The sequence below is a fragment of the Lichenostomus cassidix genome, chromosome 2, assembly GCF_008360975.1.
Source record: "Lichenostomus cassidix isolate B80296 chromosome 2, HeHo_3.0, whole genome shotgun sequence".
Classification (NCBI taxonomy): domain Eukaryota; kingdom Metazoa; phylum Chordata; class Aves; order Passeriformes; family Meliphagidae; genus Lichenostomus; species Lichenostomus cassidix.
The window spans coordinates 26,634,068-26,651,720 of NC_139482.1; positions in this window are offsets into that span (position 1 = coordinate 26,634,068).

Sequence of the window (17,653 nt, forward strand, 5' to 3'; positions counted from 1 at the left end):
AATATGGTAAACGATGGTCAAAGTACAGGTATGGGGAAGTATGGCAAGTTGACTACATCACACTTCCCCAAACCCGCCAAGGAAAGCGCTACGTGCTGACCATGGTAGAAGCAACCACGAGATGGTTAGAGACCTACCCTGTGCCTCATGCTACTGCCCGAAACACCATCTTGAGTCTAAAAAAGCAAGTCCTGTGGAGACATGATACCCCTGAGAGAATCGAGTCTAACAATGAAACCCATTTCAAGAATAACCTCATAAGCACCTGAGCTAGAAAACACAAAATTGAATGAATATACCACATCCCCTATCATGCACCAGCTGCCGGGAAAGTTGAACAGTGCAACAAACTACTTAAGACAACTTTGAAAGCACTTAGCAAAAGAACCTTCAAAAATTGAAAACTAAACTTAGCAAAGGCCACCTAGATAGTTAACACAAAGAGTTCTATCAATCGAGCCAATCCTGCCGAGTCCGAACCTTTACACACAGTAAATAGAAATAAAGTCCCTGTGGTACACATAAGAAGTTTTTTAAGAAAGACTGTTTAAATTAGTCCCACCTCAAGCAAAAGCAAGCCCATCCGTAGAGTTGTTTTTGCCCAAAAACCTAGTTATACTTAGTAGGTGATACAGGCAGATGGGGAAACCCGTTGTGTCCCACAAAGAGACCTTATCTTAAGTGAAAACTGTATAGATGGTAATAGAATAAGGGGTGGATAATGTCCTAGGTTGCAATATTGATGTAATTAAGTATTCTATTACCACCAGCTGTGGGCCATTAGCTGCTATCACCCACTCCAGATGACAGACAATGAGCCATCCGTTAGCTATTATCACTTCCTAACAACCCACCCTGCATGACAGGCAATAAGCCATCAGGGACCCACCGTGTGACTCATAAACTTATCTCGTCCCATTGTGAGATGCTCTGCTGAGGAGGGAGGAGCCAGGTGTTCCCACCTGGATATAACCTGGCCCTGGAACTGCCTGAGCTAACCCTGTCTACTGGGTTCCCAGAGGACCAGAGCTACTACTGGATCTTCAGCTGGAGACTAGACCTTCACAGGATCACCGCTTCAACTAGACTACTTCAGTTAAACTGCTACTACCACCCAACAGGGTGTTAGGTTGTATCTGACTTTGTCAGTGCTTTTCCTTGTATTATTTCACTTATTTTTAATTTCAATCTTGACTTGTGATCTCCCACTGGTTTGTTTTCAAACCAACACAAAAAGCCATATCAGAAAAAAAGTCATGAAAATTTATAACATTTCCAAAATTGAAACTCCAGTGCCCAGTTCATATTTGTTCTCCTCCCTCCTGTTGTTTTCATTTACACTCTTCTCTGTCACTCATGACTGTGGCACTTGGCAAATGTGATCCTCCCTCTTCAGGTTTCTACCACGGCCCTTGGAAAAGTGAAATTTCATCCTCCTGCAGAAAGGAGAGACTCTAACTACAGCAGAGAGAAAAAACCAGCAGGTTCAAACTGGATCTTGGACAAGGAGAAAGCAACATAAAGCTAAAGGCTGTGTAGGAAGGCACTGTCACAGATGCAGAGAAGGAGATGCTTGTGTACATTGAGCATGGATGGTGTGGGCTGACCCTACACTGAGCCTGGGCATGTACACAAACAGCAACACAATGGGTGTTAAAAATTGCAAATCCCACAAATTAATGTTGTTTGCTTGTATATTTTTTGAGAGCAGAAATGTGTTAAAAGAAACTAAGAGCACTTCCTTTATGCCACTGTTGTTAGGTGTGGTTTTTGTTACTGCAGCTTGAAGTCCACATGCCAGCCCCTTCAGGACTGTCTCTGCCTCTTAGAGCAAAGAAAAAGCAATGCTAATTGTAAAATAACTTTGGTTATTCAGACATCCATGCAGAAGTTGATTTATTTTTAATAGAACTGCTGTACTTTAGGTTTAAATCATATTAATGTAAAAGCGTGTTTCCTAGCCCATTAAAGCTTAAATTGTGCAGATTAATATACTACATCTACTGCTGTTCTATTTTGGAAAGTAACCAAATTGAAAACGCAGTTCAGTCTGAAGCAAACATATTTTTATTATTATCTTTGATAAAACCGGTCTTGTTACAAACAGTATATATTGCCAGTGTAATTTGAGGCAATTGAAACAAATGAGGATATAGTTATGCCAGATAAAATATAAGACCATTTCATTTCCTCTGTGAAATGTCAAAGTTTATGATTCTGATGTCTAGAATAGAATAGAGTTGAGATAACCACAACCCACACACCAGTTTAATTTGTGGATTGAAGACACTTCTTGATCTGTGCCAAGAGATTACAGTAGTATGTTTTTAAAGAGCTCATCATTTATATAAGAAGACAAGAGTTGAAATGAAAATGTGTAGACGAAAACAGCCCTCATAAAGTGAAAGAAGCCCAAGATAGCTGTAAGGTGGCATAACATCTATCAGTGAAATGAAACAGCTGTCTCAGGCAAGACAGATAAAAGTAAATGACTTCAAAGAAGAGGAGGAAAGTCAGGACCAACCCTGGATTCTTCAATCCAAAGGGATGTCCATAATAGAGAAGAAGGTTTGAGTATTAAACATAGGATTTTAAAACTTCTCCACATCTGACAGCTGCAGGACAAGTATTGGCATAGCCTGTGCATTAGGGATTCAACATGGGAATTTTTGTCATTCTTTTCGGGTTTGGAATGTATATGACAAATCAGATTTATTAGAGATAATTTTGAATTTTTTAAGGCATCACTCAATCACATTCAAAAATTTCTGAAAGTATGCTTTCACCCCCAAAAATCCTCTGTTAAATACAGAACAATATGAAAAAATATTCATTATCTGTCTTAAACAACATAAGTCAAAATGAAAATATGAAAATTACTGATGAAACTTGAAATGTTTAACTACCACAGAGTTGTAAATATTGGCGTTCCAATTAAATGAAAACTAGTGCCTGTTTCCTTAGAGTTTCCTTGAAATTAAGTAAGTGAACACGAACTAATGCAGTCTAGCCTGGAAGGAAATATAATTTTTAATACCCTGTAGCTGATCAAGCAAAATATTCCTATTTCAAACATTATGTCATTAGACTTGATTGGGATGATTAGTTTTGATTGGGCAAAAAATTGCCTAACACCAAAGTTAATTATCTGTTCAGAAGGAATAACAGAAAGAGTTTTAAAATTGTTGCCTGGTGCTGGGTACTGTTTTTATGTAAAGTGAAAATTGTGAACATATAACCATGTTTTATGTTTCTCATTATGTGAAGTCTTGCTTCCCTACGTTTACATGTGAACTTAAATTTCTGACAAAGTTCTGAACATCCTGTGATGAACACCCAGCTATACACCACAGCATGTATAAATAAAAGGGAAGGTGCTTGAATGCTCCATAATGGTAAGAAAGATAGAACTAGAACTGCTGTGTAATTCCCCAGGAGGAGTCTGTCTGACTGTGAGGTAACAATACAAGTATTTTTCCTGTTAACAGGCCACCAGATGGCTGGAAACAGTAGTTAAAGGTGAAAGTCTTTTTTTACTCTATTCTATTCTTGCATTTGTGCTGGACGTGGGTTTTGCCAATTAAATTTGATCAGCAGATATTGATAAATGCAAATGCAATTTGAAATATTTGAGCAGTGTGATATATTCATATGAAGGAAATTTACTAAAATAATGTCAAGAAAAAAATTTTTAAAGGCAAGCTGCTGTGGTAGTCTAGCCCATTTTGCTAAATACTGTCTTGCATATGAATAAATTGTTATTTAAGACAACTGACATAGCAGTAGAAAACAGTGTCTACAAGCCAAAGGCCCAGAGCTTATGGGCTAGCACATACTAGTGCTGTGACATTGCCAGTGAGGTCCAAGGGGCTTCATCTGTGAGACTGGATCAGACAATTAGTGCTTTTTTTTCCAGTCTCCACCCTTGGCTGACTTGATTGGACCTTCACTCATCTGAGGAAGATAGTGATGATGATGATCATTAAAATGCAACTGTTCAAAAGACGCAGCAAGAGAGCTCACTGTGAAAGGTTTACTTCAGGCAGTATGTTTCACAGATCAAGCAGCTGCTCTGCCTCCATGCAGCCAGCTTCCAAAAATCCTGTTGGCAACCCTGCTGATGCTCCTCCAGCCTTACCATCTTCTGCGAGGAACACTGTCTCCATCAGATAAAAGACTGTATATTTGCCATCATGTTGTTTGCTAATGTATTTGATATCCTGAAGGACAATTCATTGTTTTAATGTGTGATGTAGTGCAATTCATCATGCAGCAAGAACAATGCTAATTCCCCTTCCTGTTTGCATCAGCCATCACTCTCCAACCCCTATTGTATCTGAATCAATCTGAGCTCATTTATATTAATCATGACTTGTTTGTATAGAAAAAAGCCAGTTGCAAATTGTATGCATAGGTACCGTACAGATGAGAAATAGAGAGAGAGTATTAAAGATAAAAAGAGGAAATGAAATTCTGTTTTATTTTTTTATGCTTATAAAGCAAATAAAAAGGTTAAGCAAACAGCATATAAACAGATATTACAGAAAAATAATATTCAGGAAATGGAATGTGAAAATGAAGATAAGCTCATTTAAAGGAAATTGAAGAAGAACTTTCAAACTGCCAGAAGACTTAAAATTCCCTTACAATTTTCACTCTTGAAAAACTGCAATACAAATACTATGCAGTGTTGCAGATACCTTCTCAAAGGTCTCTCAGGTACAGTTCTGTACCCAGTTGAATGCATTTGCGCTGAGATTTACCAATCTCCACTCCTAAGTATGCAAGCTGACATTTATTTAGTGTCCTTTCCATTATTAAGGGGTTTTTAGGTTGTGCATCAGCTGCTGGGATGAATGCAGCATGCTATTACTTGTAAAAAAAGATTGGCTTTGACTCTTCAGTTTACAGTTAAGCCTAAATATAAGTGATTCTTGTATTTATTCCTTACAAAATGCATATGCCTACTTTTTGTAAAATAATTTTTGTAAAATAATTTTGCATCTAAAATAGGAACATTGAAGCTAAGTGCACCATCAGAACTGAACTATATTCTTAAGTAATTCTCTGATTCATAGCTATCATAATTCTCCATGTACATAATATGCCACAAACCAATGTATTTTAGAGTTGACACTACAAAATAAACCTATATAATATTTCATATTAATATTTATCAAGGCACAGGGTGTAAAGATGCTATATCATTTAGAATCTAGTAAGTCAGAATTCTTATTTTCTCTTTAGCTTCTAATATTTATTAACCTGTCAACTTGGATTCAAGCCAAAGACAATTTCCAAATTTCTACTAATGACTAAAAAAATTTTCTTTTCTAGTCTTAAATCTTATAATTGGATAGCTTATTCAGATCAGTTTCAGACAAATATAGGACTAATCTAAAAGTACAGTTAAGCTACAACCATATTTCTGACATCATCAATCCTGGTCCAAAGGATCAGTTCCCCCAGAGCATTCATAAAATTCTTTGTAAGGTTAATGTCCATTAGATAGTAGGTAACTAATAGAAGAATATAAGAAATCTTGATATCTAGGCAATATTTTTCAGAAATCTAGCCTAATATATAGGAGAATATTAGCATTAAAATAATTTTAAGGAACAGAAGAAAGATAATGCACTATTTAAGTCATTGGCTGACATTTTGGTAACCAGATCTGTTATTGGTGTCACTTTGAGTGCCATGAAAATACCTTGATTCTTTTAGGACGTTTTTTTATTCACTGAATGGTCACAAGATACAGCTACTTCAAAGATATTCAAACCTTAAATTTTTACCTGCTAATGCTCAAATATATGATGCAAGTGAGGTAAGGACTCAGATTGGTAAACAACCATCCATTCTAAAAAATTCCTAGTACCACAGGGGTTGTATTTTTGTGTAAACTACTTCATGAATTTTTCATTATTTGTTTGTTTGCTTTTGGTGGTTTTTAATACAGAAAGAAAAGAAGAGGCTGTTTCATTACCGTGGTGCATGTGAGGGTTTATAAATTACATTGGCAACTGCCCTCAAAATGAGGTAAATAAAGGTGTTATCAACAACAGTCTGGTTACACTGGGCTTCATCTTAGGCTGAAAGTTTCAAGAAGAGAGTAATAAAGGCATTTAAGATGCAGCTATAGTCTCATCTACAGGTTTCTAGGCATGACTTATGGTATGTAGCAGACAGCTGCCATGCCCTGGACTCTTTCGTAAAAACAAAATTTCATAAATTCAGGCAAAAAAGGCCTGGTCTGAGCGGTATCAGTATTGGTAGGAATTATTGAACAGACAGACAAACCATTAGATTATTACAAGGTACAAGAAAGTCTTTAAAGCATTCACCCATCTGAAACAGGATCAGAAAAATATTGCTGAAGACATACTTTTTGAGCTGGATATATGTTCTCCAATATGATTTATGAAATAGGAATTCCATCATCCTCTTTATTGTTCTGCTAGCTAAAAAAAATACTTTGAAATGGCATTTTTCTTCTACAATTAAGATTTATTGAAGAGATAATCAGAAAGATTAGACTTGTCAATGTCTGCTGGATGTATGGCCTAAGCAACTCATTTTTCATTTTTGTAAACAATGCTTTAAGCTTATAAGTTTTCCAAAAAACATCCTCTTTGCATGAAGGTTTATTTCAGCAACTTTTTTTAAGAGAGTAATGAGGCAAGCACTAGGTTTTTGAGCCATTAGAAGCAATTCAAGACTCCTAAGCATTTTTATATTGCTTCCAGAATTATAAGATGAAAAATTTATGCCTTATTCAGTTTTATTTCTAGTTATTCCTTTATTCAATATGTGTATGTAAATATACGTACAAGGAGCCTTGATAAAATTGCATGGTATATTTCGCAATAGAATGAAATTCTACTGGTATCCCCACTGTTTGATGCATTGTATTAATTAATAAGTCTTGTCACATAGTAGCAGCCCTGAAACACGACAGGAAAGTAAATGCCTCATTGTAATTAGTGGCAGGGTATTTACATATTTACCCAATTTTTTCCTCTCATCTACAACTATATTAGTGCTTTACATGAATTTTCTCGTTTACAACTTGCACATAGTGTTTCTGCCTGAATATCAGATAAAAACTTAAAGGAAGGCTTGGTTTTTTAAAGGAAATCTCTTTTCTCACTTAGCAACCATTCATCATCTAAGCCTAGGGCCTCCTGAAAGCTGCTGCAAAGAAAAGGGTGGATGTTCTGTTTTTTCACTTGCTTTTTGGCTGCCATTTATTTTATTAGCAACACTACAGGGGACCAATTATACCAAGAATAAACAAGATATCTATTTGGGGTTTTCATTATTTGACTGCTGCAGCTCCTTTTCCTTCATTAGAGATTTTCAGCTGAAAACACCCCATGGTTTTGCCTATAAACAGGATTTCAGAAGCATACTTAGAGTAATAGTATTCACTGGAGCAGAATAAATAAAATCATAATGCTAAAATTATTAAAAATGTCTCTGGGTTTGTTTCTGCCCAACTGCAAGCTTCAGTGTGATTTTCAATCTGGCTGCACCTTACACTACCCTTAAAAGAATAATAGCAAAGCCGCCTTGTTCAAAAACTTTGCCAGAAAAGAACAGCTTTAGCCAGAGGTCCCCTGCAGAGCATTCAGGGGCTGTACTTGAGTTAAATAATAGCTGTACCCATGTGTGTAGGTCAATGTTGTCAAATTTACAACCTCTGTCAAAGGCAAGGCCAAGTCTTGGCTTTGTTGGCCAATATGACTTACGACTTACCTTGTATATCCTTATGGCTTACAGTATTTGTCCTTATTATTACTATAATAACCTTGGGGAAGAAGAAAATCACACAATGCACTCAAGGAAAGGAGTTTGCACCACATCAAACCACTGGCTAGTGATTGGGCACGGAATGTTAGACAATGGGCCACGAAAATATATTAAGTTATTCGTTCCTTTGACATGCCAAACATGCTGGATGCAATCCCAAGGTTTCCTCTTGTCAGAGCTATTTTGGAGGATTGTGATTTCAGACACAATTTTCTATTAAAGCCCAAATATTTAATACCATGTGGACAAGATCTGAAACTTAGGACAAGTACTCACACATCTATTCACACTAATTAACACTTCCAAGATCTGTGAGAGTCTCTGAGTAAAACTTTTCATTCTTACTTTCATCTTTATTTTTATTTTTCACTTAAGTTTTCCTGCTTTTAATGCCCATATGCTTCCTGAGTTAATTTGTCTCACAGCTGCCCCATATTTCTCCAAGTCTGTGAAATACCTTCCTTGCCTCTATATGTAGAATTTCTTCTTGAAATGTCTTATTTCTTCTAGAAGACAAGAAAAACACCAGCCTACTTGTCATCTGAGTATCAAAAAGCAATGACAACATTCATATTAAATGTCAATAATAATGTGAGCAGTAGGATAAGTTACTGTCCTTGTTAAATGTAATATCTTATCCCCCATATATGTTTTATATAGATTATAAATCTTCTGGGCATGATCCCTTCCTCTGTCTGACAAAGGGTAAAGAGTTGTAGCTGCATATTTTGGATAAATGTAGGGCAAGGATAACAGTGAGGATGGTGCTGTGGAGATACAGTGATTCTGTTTCAAATCTATTTGAAATTCAATCCAGCATTGAATTTCACTCAAAATTACTTACTAAGTTTATGAGTGGGCTTAGAGAGTTGAAAACTATCTGATTGTGGTACTACCACACATTTGTGAAGTCCTCTCTATGACTACTTAAAAGGAGATTGTAGCAAGGTGGGTGTCTAACTGTGGATCTAAATTGCACTTTTTCCTGATGTTTTTCATTATTTCTGTAAAAGATAAGGAGGCCGTGAGGATCAAAAGCTCTGAGCTGCTGTGAGAATGACATTCTGCAGTCCTTCATCCTGAAAGATGCCACATTGGGTATGTTTTATATTGTACTTAGAGAGGAGACCTTTGCACAAAAAATTAATCAAGAAATTCTCTGAACAATGACAACAAAAAATCTCTGTTTATAGTTTGGGCACAGATTACACACTGATATTTTGCTAAAGGAATTAAAATAATCAACAGATCAATTATTTCTGTACTACTTTGACATGGAATAAAACACTTGGTAGCAATGATCCATCAGAATCCAATAAAGAACATTTTGCTTACACAGGAACTATTTTTCTCTGACATAACTCTTCAGAATATATTGGTCTGATGCCTCATGTATGGCATCATGATTCAATTAGAATCAGGGGTCTCCAGGAAAACAGCTAATGGATTATGATCAGTATAATGCTACACCAATTCCTGAAAGCTGAATGAATGACAAACGACTCCAGGTAAAGGCCCATTGGGGCAGAAGCTCTGTGAAACATCAAGCTATCCTCCAGTACAGCAAATTCCACACAGCAATAGGTTCTTATTACTATTCCCACTGAAAAATCCAAGTCTAGCAGACTCTTCCTACTGCTGAGAAGCATTTTGATATGCTTACCATGCTTAAGAAGTACTATCATGCTTGATTCAACTTAAACTATGCCTAAATAAATAAAATCTATCTGGTAATTGATTAAGACATTGTTTCTATATCTGCCCATCTTCTCCACTTATATGTAAATCTGTTGATCCTCTTTTACAGACTAAGGGCTGGTTTTAAGTTTCTACAACAATTGGAGTACTACAAACTTCATGAAAATCATCATCTGGAAGGAGAAGAGCAAATTAAGCATCTCTGATGTATGGAAGACAGGAATTCAGAGAGAAGGAGACAGTTATTGACTGTGGTTGGAATCTGACAGATGGCCGAACAAGCACACATCTAGGACCCTGGCTAGCCACAGCACGTCTCTGGTGCATGTCATGAGATGATGGAAAACTTAGGCTCACTTTTCTTGGAAGAGTTAGGAGACAGCACTAAAATCTGTAGGAAATGAGTTGTTAATAATTCTACAACTCGCCAAATAATTTGCTTTTATTATGTTTATTCACGCACTTGAAAGTTCAAAATTATTAGGGCGTTTTTTTATTTAAACGTGAATATTTGTTGCAAGTGTATAGCAAACAAATAAATTGCTCCTGGAATAAGTGGACTTTAATGGGGTACTTTCAGAATCACAGAATAAGTAATTTCTAACAGTAAGTAGAGGATTGTATTAGAGAAAAGAAGATGTTATTTTCCCAGAAACTAATTCTCCGTCTCCTTGCCTCACTGGAGAGCTTCTGACTGTAACCTTTCCCACACTTCCTTCTCCCTAGTTCCTTACAACAATCTTAACAGAGACAGTCAGGCTGATCCTTTTGTTTGAGATAAATATCTTTTGAGATAAATACTGAATTAAAGAAAAAAAAAGAGAAAACTTCTGAGTGGGAAGCTTGTTATTCTTATTAGCATTATTACTATTCTTATAGCTACTTCATGCTTTTTAAGAACTAATTAAATAGTATAGCAATTTCTGGGAAGAAAGAATAGCATCCCCTATTTCCCTACCTCAAACATGGGAGTTTTTTTCAATTTTTTATACTATTTCTTATGTGGCTTTTATATTGATATATATGGAACATCTATCTATTCATATAGTACCAGGAAATTCATCTGTCTGTTGCAGCTCTGACTTATTTCAGTTCTTCATTCCAAAATGCTGAGATTGGTGATGAAGCTACCACTGTCTCCCTAATGTGTTCCAGTATGATCATACTCATGATGAGAGTATCTGACATAACTGCTAAACTTCCAAGGAGTTGCTTGGAATTTAGAAACACTGCTCTCATTGACTTTAACAAAATTAGTGAGACTCTACTGCATGCAAATCTTTGAAAATTTAGGTGGAACCGTTAAACATTAATGACTACAATGGTTAAATTCAAATAAATTAAAATAAATTAAATATTACTGTAGTGTGTCACCCAGATTTTATGACAATTTTTCAAAAAATAAAGAATAAACCATCAAGGAATTTTACTTTGTCTTTTCTTCAAATATTTTTTTTATGTCTCCTGTCAGCCATGACAAAAATAATTCCCACAGTAGTACTGTCTATTCCATTGGTGCTGTAGAAATGGATAAGTGTTCTTTTGTTTTCTGCTGTTTATAGAGAATTGCAAGTAATTTAGAGCTCTTATAAGCTATTGCTTAAGTGTTTGTCATTGGTGAATTAATTCTAAAAATACAATAATTGTCTTACCGTTACAATGCATTATAAGGATAGGATTGGGAAAATTGGTGGAGGATAAGTACTAATTTTTTATATAAAAGGAAATAATGACAAAAAGAACGAATTGAGGTGAAAAGCCACAGTGTGCAAATATTGAAAAATAAATGTCAGCCTTTACTATGATAACTGAGAGAAGAGAGGGCCACAGCCTCTAGGTAGTCTGGAATCAGAGATATTGCATGCAGGGCAATGGGAATTCTGCAGCGAGACCACACATCTGACTGCAACATGGAATGAAGTAACGTGGACCCCAATACAGAGCTAGCAATGGAAACATAAAAACAGAGTAAGTGTCCATCTTCTTGTCTGCTTTTCTCTGCCTTCTCTTGTCCCTAACATCTGTCTCTAACAGCCCATCTGTGGATACCTCCTGAAAAACCTGTAGCTATCTGCTAGAAGTCTTCAAAAGTGAAGAACAGGAAATCTGCTGTGATTCCTCACAGGAAGAGGGGTAGATATGGCACTGAGGAAAACTCAGACACAGAAGAACACCATGACTGCTGTGCTGTTGTTTGCTTGGATGCTCTGCTCTCTGCTGAAAGCATCATGGGCTCCAAAGTGTTGCTCCTCCAAAAACTTTTGCAAAGAGGACTGACTTGTCTGGAAAAACAAAGCAATCTAAGCAAATAGTTTCCTGTGCCACTAAAGAACTGCACTGAGAATTTCACATGTAAAGAGTTGGGAGAGATTGAAGTCAAACTAAATTTTCTTGGTCGACTGCTCAGACATCTGGAAGCAGAAAAAACCCTGAATGTTACATTATTACCCAAATAAATCCTTTATCCTTCATTTTCTGAGCTTCACTAGGAAGACATCTTATTAACACCAGTTTTTAAAATAGCTGTAGCATGTAAGACTGATAAAATGCTTAAAGTCCATGTCTTGTAATGATAGGCAGTTAGAGAAGACAGTTTTGGGTGAGCAGCAAGAATGAGTTTCAACCATTTTAATGTTTCCAAACTCAATAACCATGTTTCCTAATGTGTAATTCACCATAAACCTCTACAAATTCTTGGGGCACTGCTGATTTGCTGCTGGGATTTATAGAGTGAGCTGTGGGATTCCCAGACTACATTGTGCTTCATGGCAAAAGACATTTTTTGTGAAATGGTTATGTTAAATTTGTAGTAGAAACTAGCTGCACAGTAGCTACACTGCAAGGGTTTGATCCTGTGAAAACATACCCAAGCTAATAACTTGCCTATTGATTTAAGGGTGCACATTTTGCTTACAGAAGCTGGTCATATAAACAAAGCTGTGCATGTTGTTTGGCATATAATAAGATGGACCTCATCCCTGTATCTCAGTTATTTCTCTCTTCATGCAATATGTTTAATATTCTTGAACAGTATTACTGGTTATACAAACCAAAGAAAAAGCCACTTTAAAAAATTGAGGTCTCCACATATATTTTTGTAACTCATCTAATTTTCAAGTAGCTGACTTCCCTTCCCCACTCCTGTATTTGTCATCTAAATAAGTAAAGACATTAACAAACAGCAAGCATTGCTTCTGGACTTCATTTTTCTGCAATTGTTCATCTTCTCACAAGAGTGCTGATGTAGTTTGGCAAAAGCTTTGGTAAAAAGATGCTCTAATTGATGCAGATGGACAGCCACAAAACCATCTGTTTAGATCCACAGCTATCACTAAAGAAAGGAGTTTATCTACAAACTATAGTGTTTCCTCCTGAGTTAGTTTCATTTTGACATTTATTTCCATTTGTACTCATTTTGCTTCTCACTGACTAAATTATTTCCCAAATCACCTTTTTTTCCCCCTCGTCATTTCTTATAGTTAAGCACTACTACAAAATTGGTTTGGCTCAATTTACATAGTAAATGCAGTAAAATGTGTTACCCCAGAAGTACATGCTTCAGAATGTGACAACCTGAAAACATATAATTTTCTATGTTAAAGAGGGTTGAAAAACTGTGAAATGTTTCTTTTTGTTTTTTTTCATTCTAGCTGGGCAGCTAAATTTGCTCTATTTCTAGTCTGCCATGGTCAGTTCTTAAAGTAATTTATAAGCATTTAGCTCACAGCAAGAGAAATGCTTCTTTTTATAAAAGTTAGGTTTTTAAGTTAATATTTGTCCATCTTGGCCTAATTAGGTGGTTATTCAAAATATGCTCAGAACAAGTCCAACTGGTGAAATTGCACTGAAAACAAAGCAACTATGCTCTAATTTGCTCAGAAAACTAGGTAAAAGCTGTAACTTCAATACAGACTTTAATACAAACTGCTAAGTAAAATTCCCAATGTTTCAGTGTAAGTCAGTGAACTAGAGTTAACCAAATCTATTTAAAATGAATCATTATTACAGTTCTTTTCACAGTGTAAGTGCATCTAAGATGCTGGAGGCCATTGCTCTCATCACCTCATCTTTAGGCTACTCATTCTCAGTCCTTCTCTGCTTCATGCCAGAAGGATGTGCCTCCTCCCACTTGGTTTTAAACTGCAAGACAGGAGCCTTTTAGGGCTTTAAAACACCTTCAAACCTATAATTCTGACCCTTCCCAGCACTCTTATTCCTCTGGATGTGTGTTAGGCTTATCAAAAGAAAGGTTTGAGTGTATCTGGGTAGCATGGGCATTTGGGGCGATTGGCAGGGAAAGGAAATTGCACTGAGACAAAACCAAGATGCAGAAGGATGGGAAGTTGTGTTATCCCAAGTATGAAAGATAAAAAAGAAAAAAAATATTTCTTATTAAGGAGTCAGCAACTTGCTTTATTTCATGTCATCCTGTCCCTTCAGACAAAATCCTAGTAGCTCTCTCCGTTTCTAGAAAGAGGCTCAGAGGAACCTCAGCTAACTGCACATATCCAGGGCCCCAAATGTTGTATGTACAGTGTATTTATTCACTGATGGCAATATATGTGTATATATTTTTTACATAGCATTCTAAATAGAAAGTTAACAGGATACATTTGCTATTTTTATAAATGCTATTCCTAATATCAGAAGTGAAATTAATGAAGAGAATTCCTTTCACAGATTGGACTGACCTTGGAGATATTTAGTAGATCTGCAAATTTCAAAATTTTAAATTGAGTAATATCTTATTGACATTAAACTGTCACACTAAACTGTGTGAACATATAGTGAACTGAGCAGTGCTAAGGCATACACACAAAAACTGACCCAGGAAGATACAGTTCACAGGATACTCATATAGTCAAGTAATAACTATCAATAAGTTCAGGAAACTAGAAAGAACAAAAAATATTGAGTTCCTTAATAAATTAACTTACAGTAATAGGTTACAGTTTTGTGCAACTACTATTAAAAAAAGAGCACAATTATTTTTAGTATTTAACTATTTTGGTTTGAATCACAGTTAAAACCACACATATCTGACAATTTTGTAAGTTTGTGTACTAATATTATGTTATTTCCTGATTTGCCTTATGCATGGTATAAAATAGAGTGTTTTAAAATACCAAAATAAATTATCAGAACTTTAACTTTTATATTCCCTTAAATTTATCAGGAAGAAGTATACCTAAAAGCACTGCTGAATTATAATTCAGTATATAACTCCTTGGCATTTCACTTAAAGGAGTAAAAACTCACCATGCAGCTTTCTGTTTTTCCATTTCTCCCACAAAGAGAAAGAGTCATTGAACAAAAATTTATTGCACTTTTCTCCACCTTGACAACCACTGGAGATGGAAAGCAAGCCCTTGAGCCTGGCCAGGTATCCAACAGCTCTGCTTATCATGCAGTTTTCTCCTCAGTTCCCCCTTCCAACAGTGGATAAGGGCAAAGACTATCTGCATGCAATTACAATTTTTGGGATGCCTTACAGTGACTTTGGTTTTATGTACCTTGTTTAAGGTACATAAGGCTGGTGGAAAAATAATCAACTTCCTTTTTCTGTTGGACCCTTGACAAATGATTCTCAGCTTTTCCCATAATTTATTAGCTACTCTAGCTTATACTTAGTAAATGCTACAGACACTACAAGAAATGTTTTGAACTTTTTTCTTAGCCAGAAAACTTTTTTACAATTTCATATTCGAGGACTATGTGTTTTTTACTTTTTCTGCTATAGCAACTGGGTTTCTCTATAATATAACAATGTTGTTCTGGTTATTGCCTGAACATTTTTTACTCATCTAGACATAAGAGTTAACTTTTTCATCACAGAAGGAGTTGCTTGGGGTAGGAAATAATGTAACACTATAAAAGGAAGTCTATATGAGCTTTGTACAGGACTTACCACTATGTAGGGTTAGTGCTGGGCATAACCTTCATGCAAAAGTGCTCTTCACAGTCACAGTTTCTTAAATAGAACTTCTTTTTATTCCTCTGCAGGTCTAGAGACCTTTTTCAACAGCAATCCTATCAGCTGGATTTTTATTGTCTGATAATTATGAAACTGCTTAAAATCAAGTACAAAATAATAAAATACTCATTTCTTTCTTCCCCCCACTTCCCTCCACTGCACTTGCCTCTATATATAATCTATTTAATGTATCTTTCCCACTCTTTTTATTCACAGGATGTCCACAATTCTGAGTTTAGGTTTGAGGTAATTTTACAAATGTTTATCACTTCCAATGTTAAAAATAAATTGGACTAACTCGATGTTTTCAGCTGTCAGAGTTCAAAAGTGAGAATTATAACCATCCATGCTGGGAACCAGAGATTTGGTGAACTCTAAGCTTTTCTTCAGGCAGAGGAAGCTACACTCATGCTTGTCAAGGAGATTAACGAGAAATCTGATTGAGTCTGGAAGACTATTGCTGCAGTGGATTACAAGTTTGATCTTCTCTTTTTTCAGGGATAAACAACCTCAAGGGCTAGGATACTGGCACAGAAAAGCAGATAATATCACTGGCTGTGAAGAAAAAGTGTGGCCATATGGCAGGCCCAATAAATGAAAGCAAATGAAAGTGAAGCAATCCATTCAACAAAAGTATGGTTGTGTGCTATTGTACAAAATTGTCACTTTTATTTTTGTATTTGTAGATTAACATGCACTCTCTTCAGGTCCTTTCTATCTTATTTATTCAGACTGTATACTCTTTTGGAAAGGTCAATCTAGTATTAGGACTATGCATTGCATCCTGGAGCTGTCATTGTGCAAATGTTTAAAACTGAGCCTTTGAATAATCAGATTGAATAAACACAGGGATAAAGATTTATAGCTGCTGGTAGAGCCTGGAATTTCTAAAACTGCATAGTACACTACATAAAAAGGAGGAAAATTAAGGAGAATTAAGCAGCTGACAAAAAAAGACATGCCCTCTAACTCTTTGATCTCAAGGACCACAAGCACATTCAAAGAATATTTACCAACTAAAAAAAATCATGCAAAAAACTGAGATTGTCAGAGCTGGACATTTCCCTCTAGACTGCATGTGTTACTGTCAGGTCTTATTAAAACAGGTCTGATTTGTGAATATAAAAACAAAGTAAGTCCACACCAACCAACCAACAACAAAAAAAGATAATGATAAAAAATATTTTAATATTTATTGTATATAAAAGCTATTGCAAGATAAAATATCACACATGCATTTATATATACTATATATATATATTCTTATTTGCAAGAATAGGACTATCCTAGAACAGCCAGTAAGTAAAGTAAACCACAGTGGCACCCAACAGCATTAATTTCAGTGATAGCACATCTGCACTAAAAGCAGCTTTCTCACTTCTCAGTGTATGCTTTCCGAGTAAGATCAAGAAAGGATTCTGATGGGTTTAATTCTATCCTAAAGCAAGATGATCACCAAATCAGATAAACTATTAATCTGTTTAAAGCTTGTTACTCCTGTTTTGCCAAGGCTGAGATGCTTTGCAGCAAAAAAAGCAGCCAGGATTCTTCCTGCCAAGAATCAGACATCTCATGCATGTTTCATAAATATATTTCTCCACTGAAAACATAAGGATTAAGCAAACACTAGTTCAGTTTGCAAAAGCTTCCACTAATGATTTTTAAATAACTCCAAAAGAAATCTTGGTCCCATTTAAAGAAATAGTAAATTTTACCTCTAATTTTTAGCCACAATACAAACCCTTTCAATTTCATATGTCATCCCAGTTCACTAAGTATGATGATGCTTTTTTTTGCTACACCAGTTAAACTCCTAAATACCTAGATAGATGGATTTTTACTGTTAAGTAAAATCTCCTAAAATTTAGGTAGATAAATCCACACTTATGCCCGCATTGACAGCTCACAGAGAATATTCACTTTAAGAAACTAAGATTTCATAATAAAGCTTTGCCATTTATAATATACCATCACCACACCCCAAAATTTTGTGTGAAATAGATCAGTTCTCAACTAAGCAAGATGAAAAACATTTGAACATCATAGAAACACTGTGTTTAAAAGCATGTTGATAAAGAGTCCTCCTTTACTTAGACGAGTAAACTTTATGCAAGAATGGAGAAATAATAATGAACAGCATCAAGATTTGCTTTTCAGATATGATGGAAT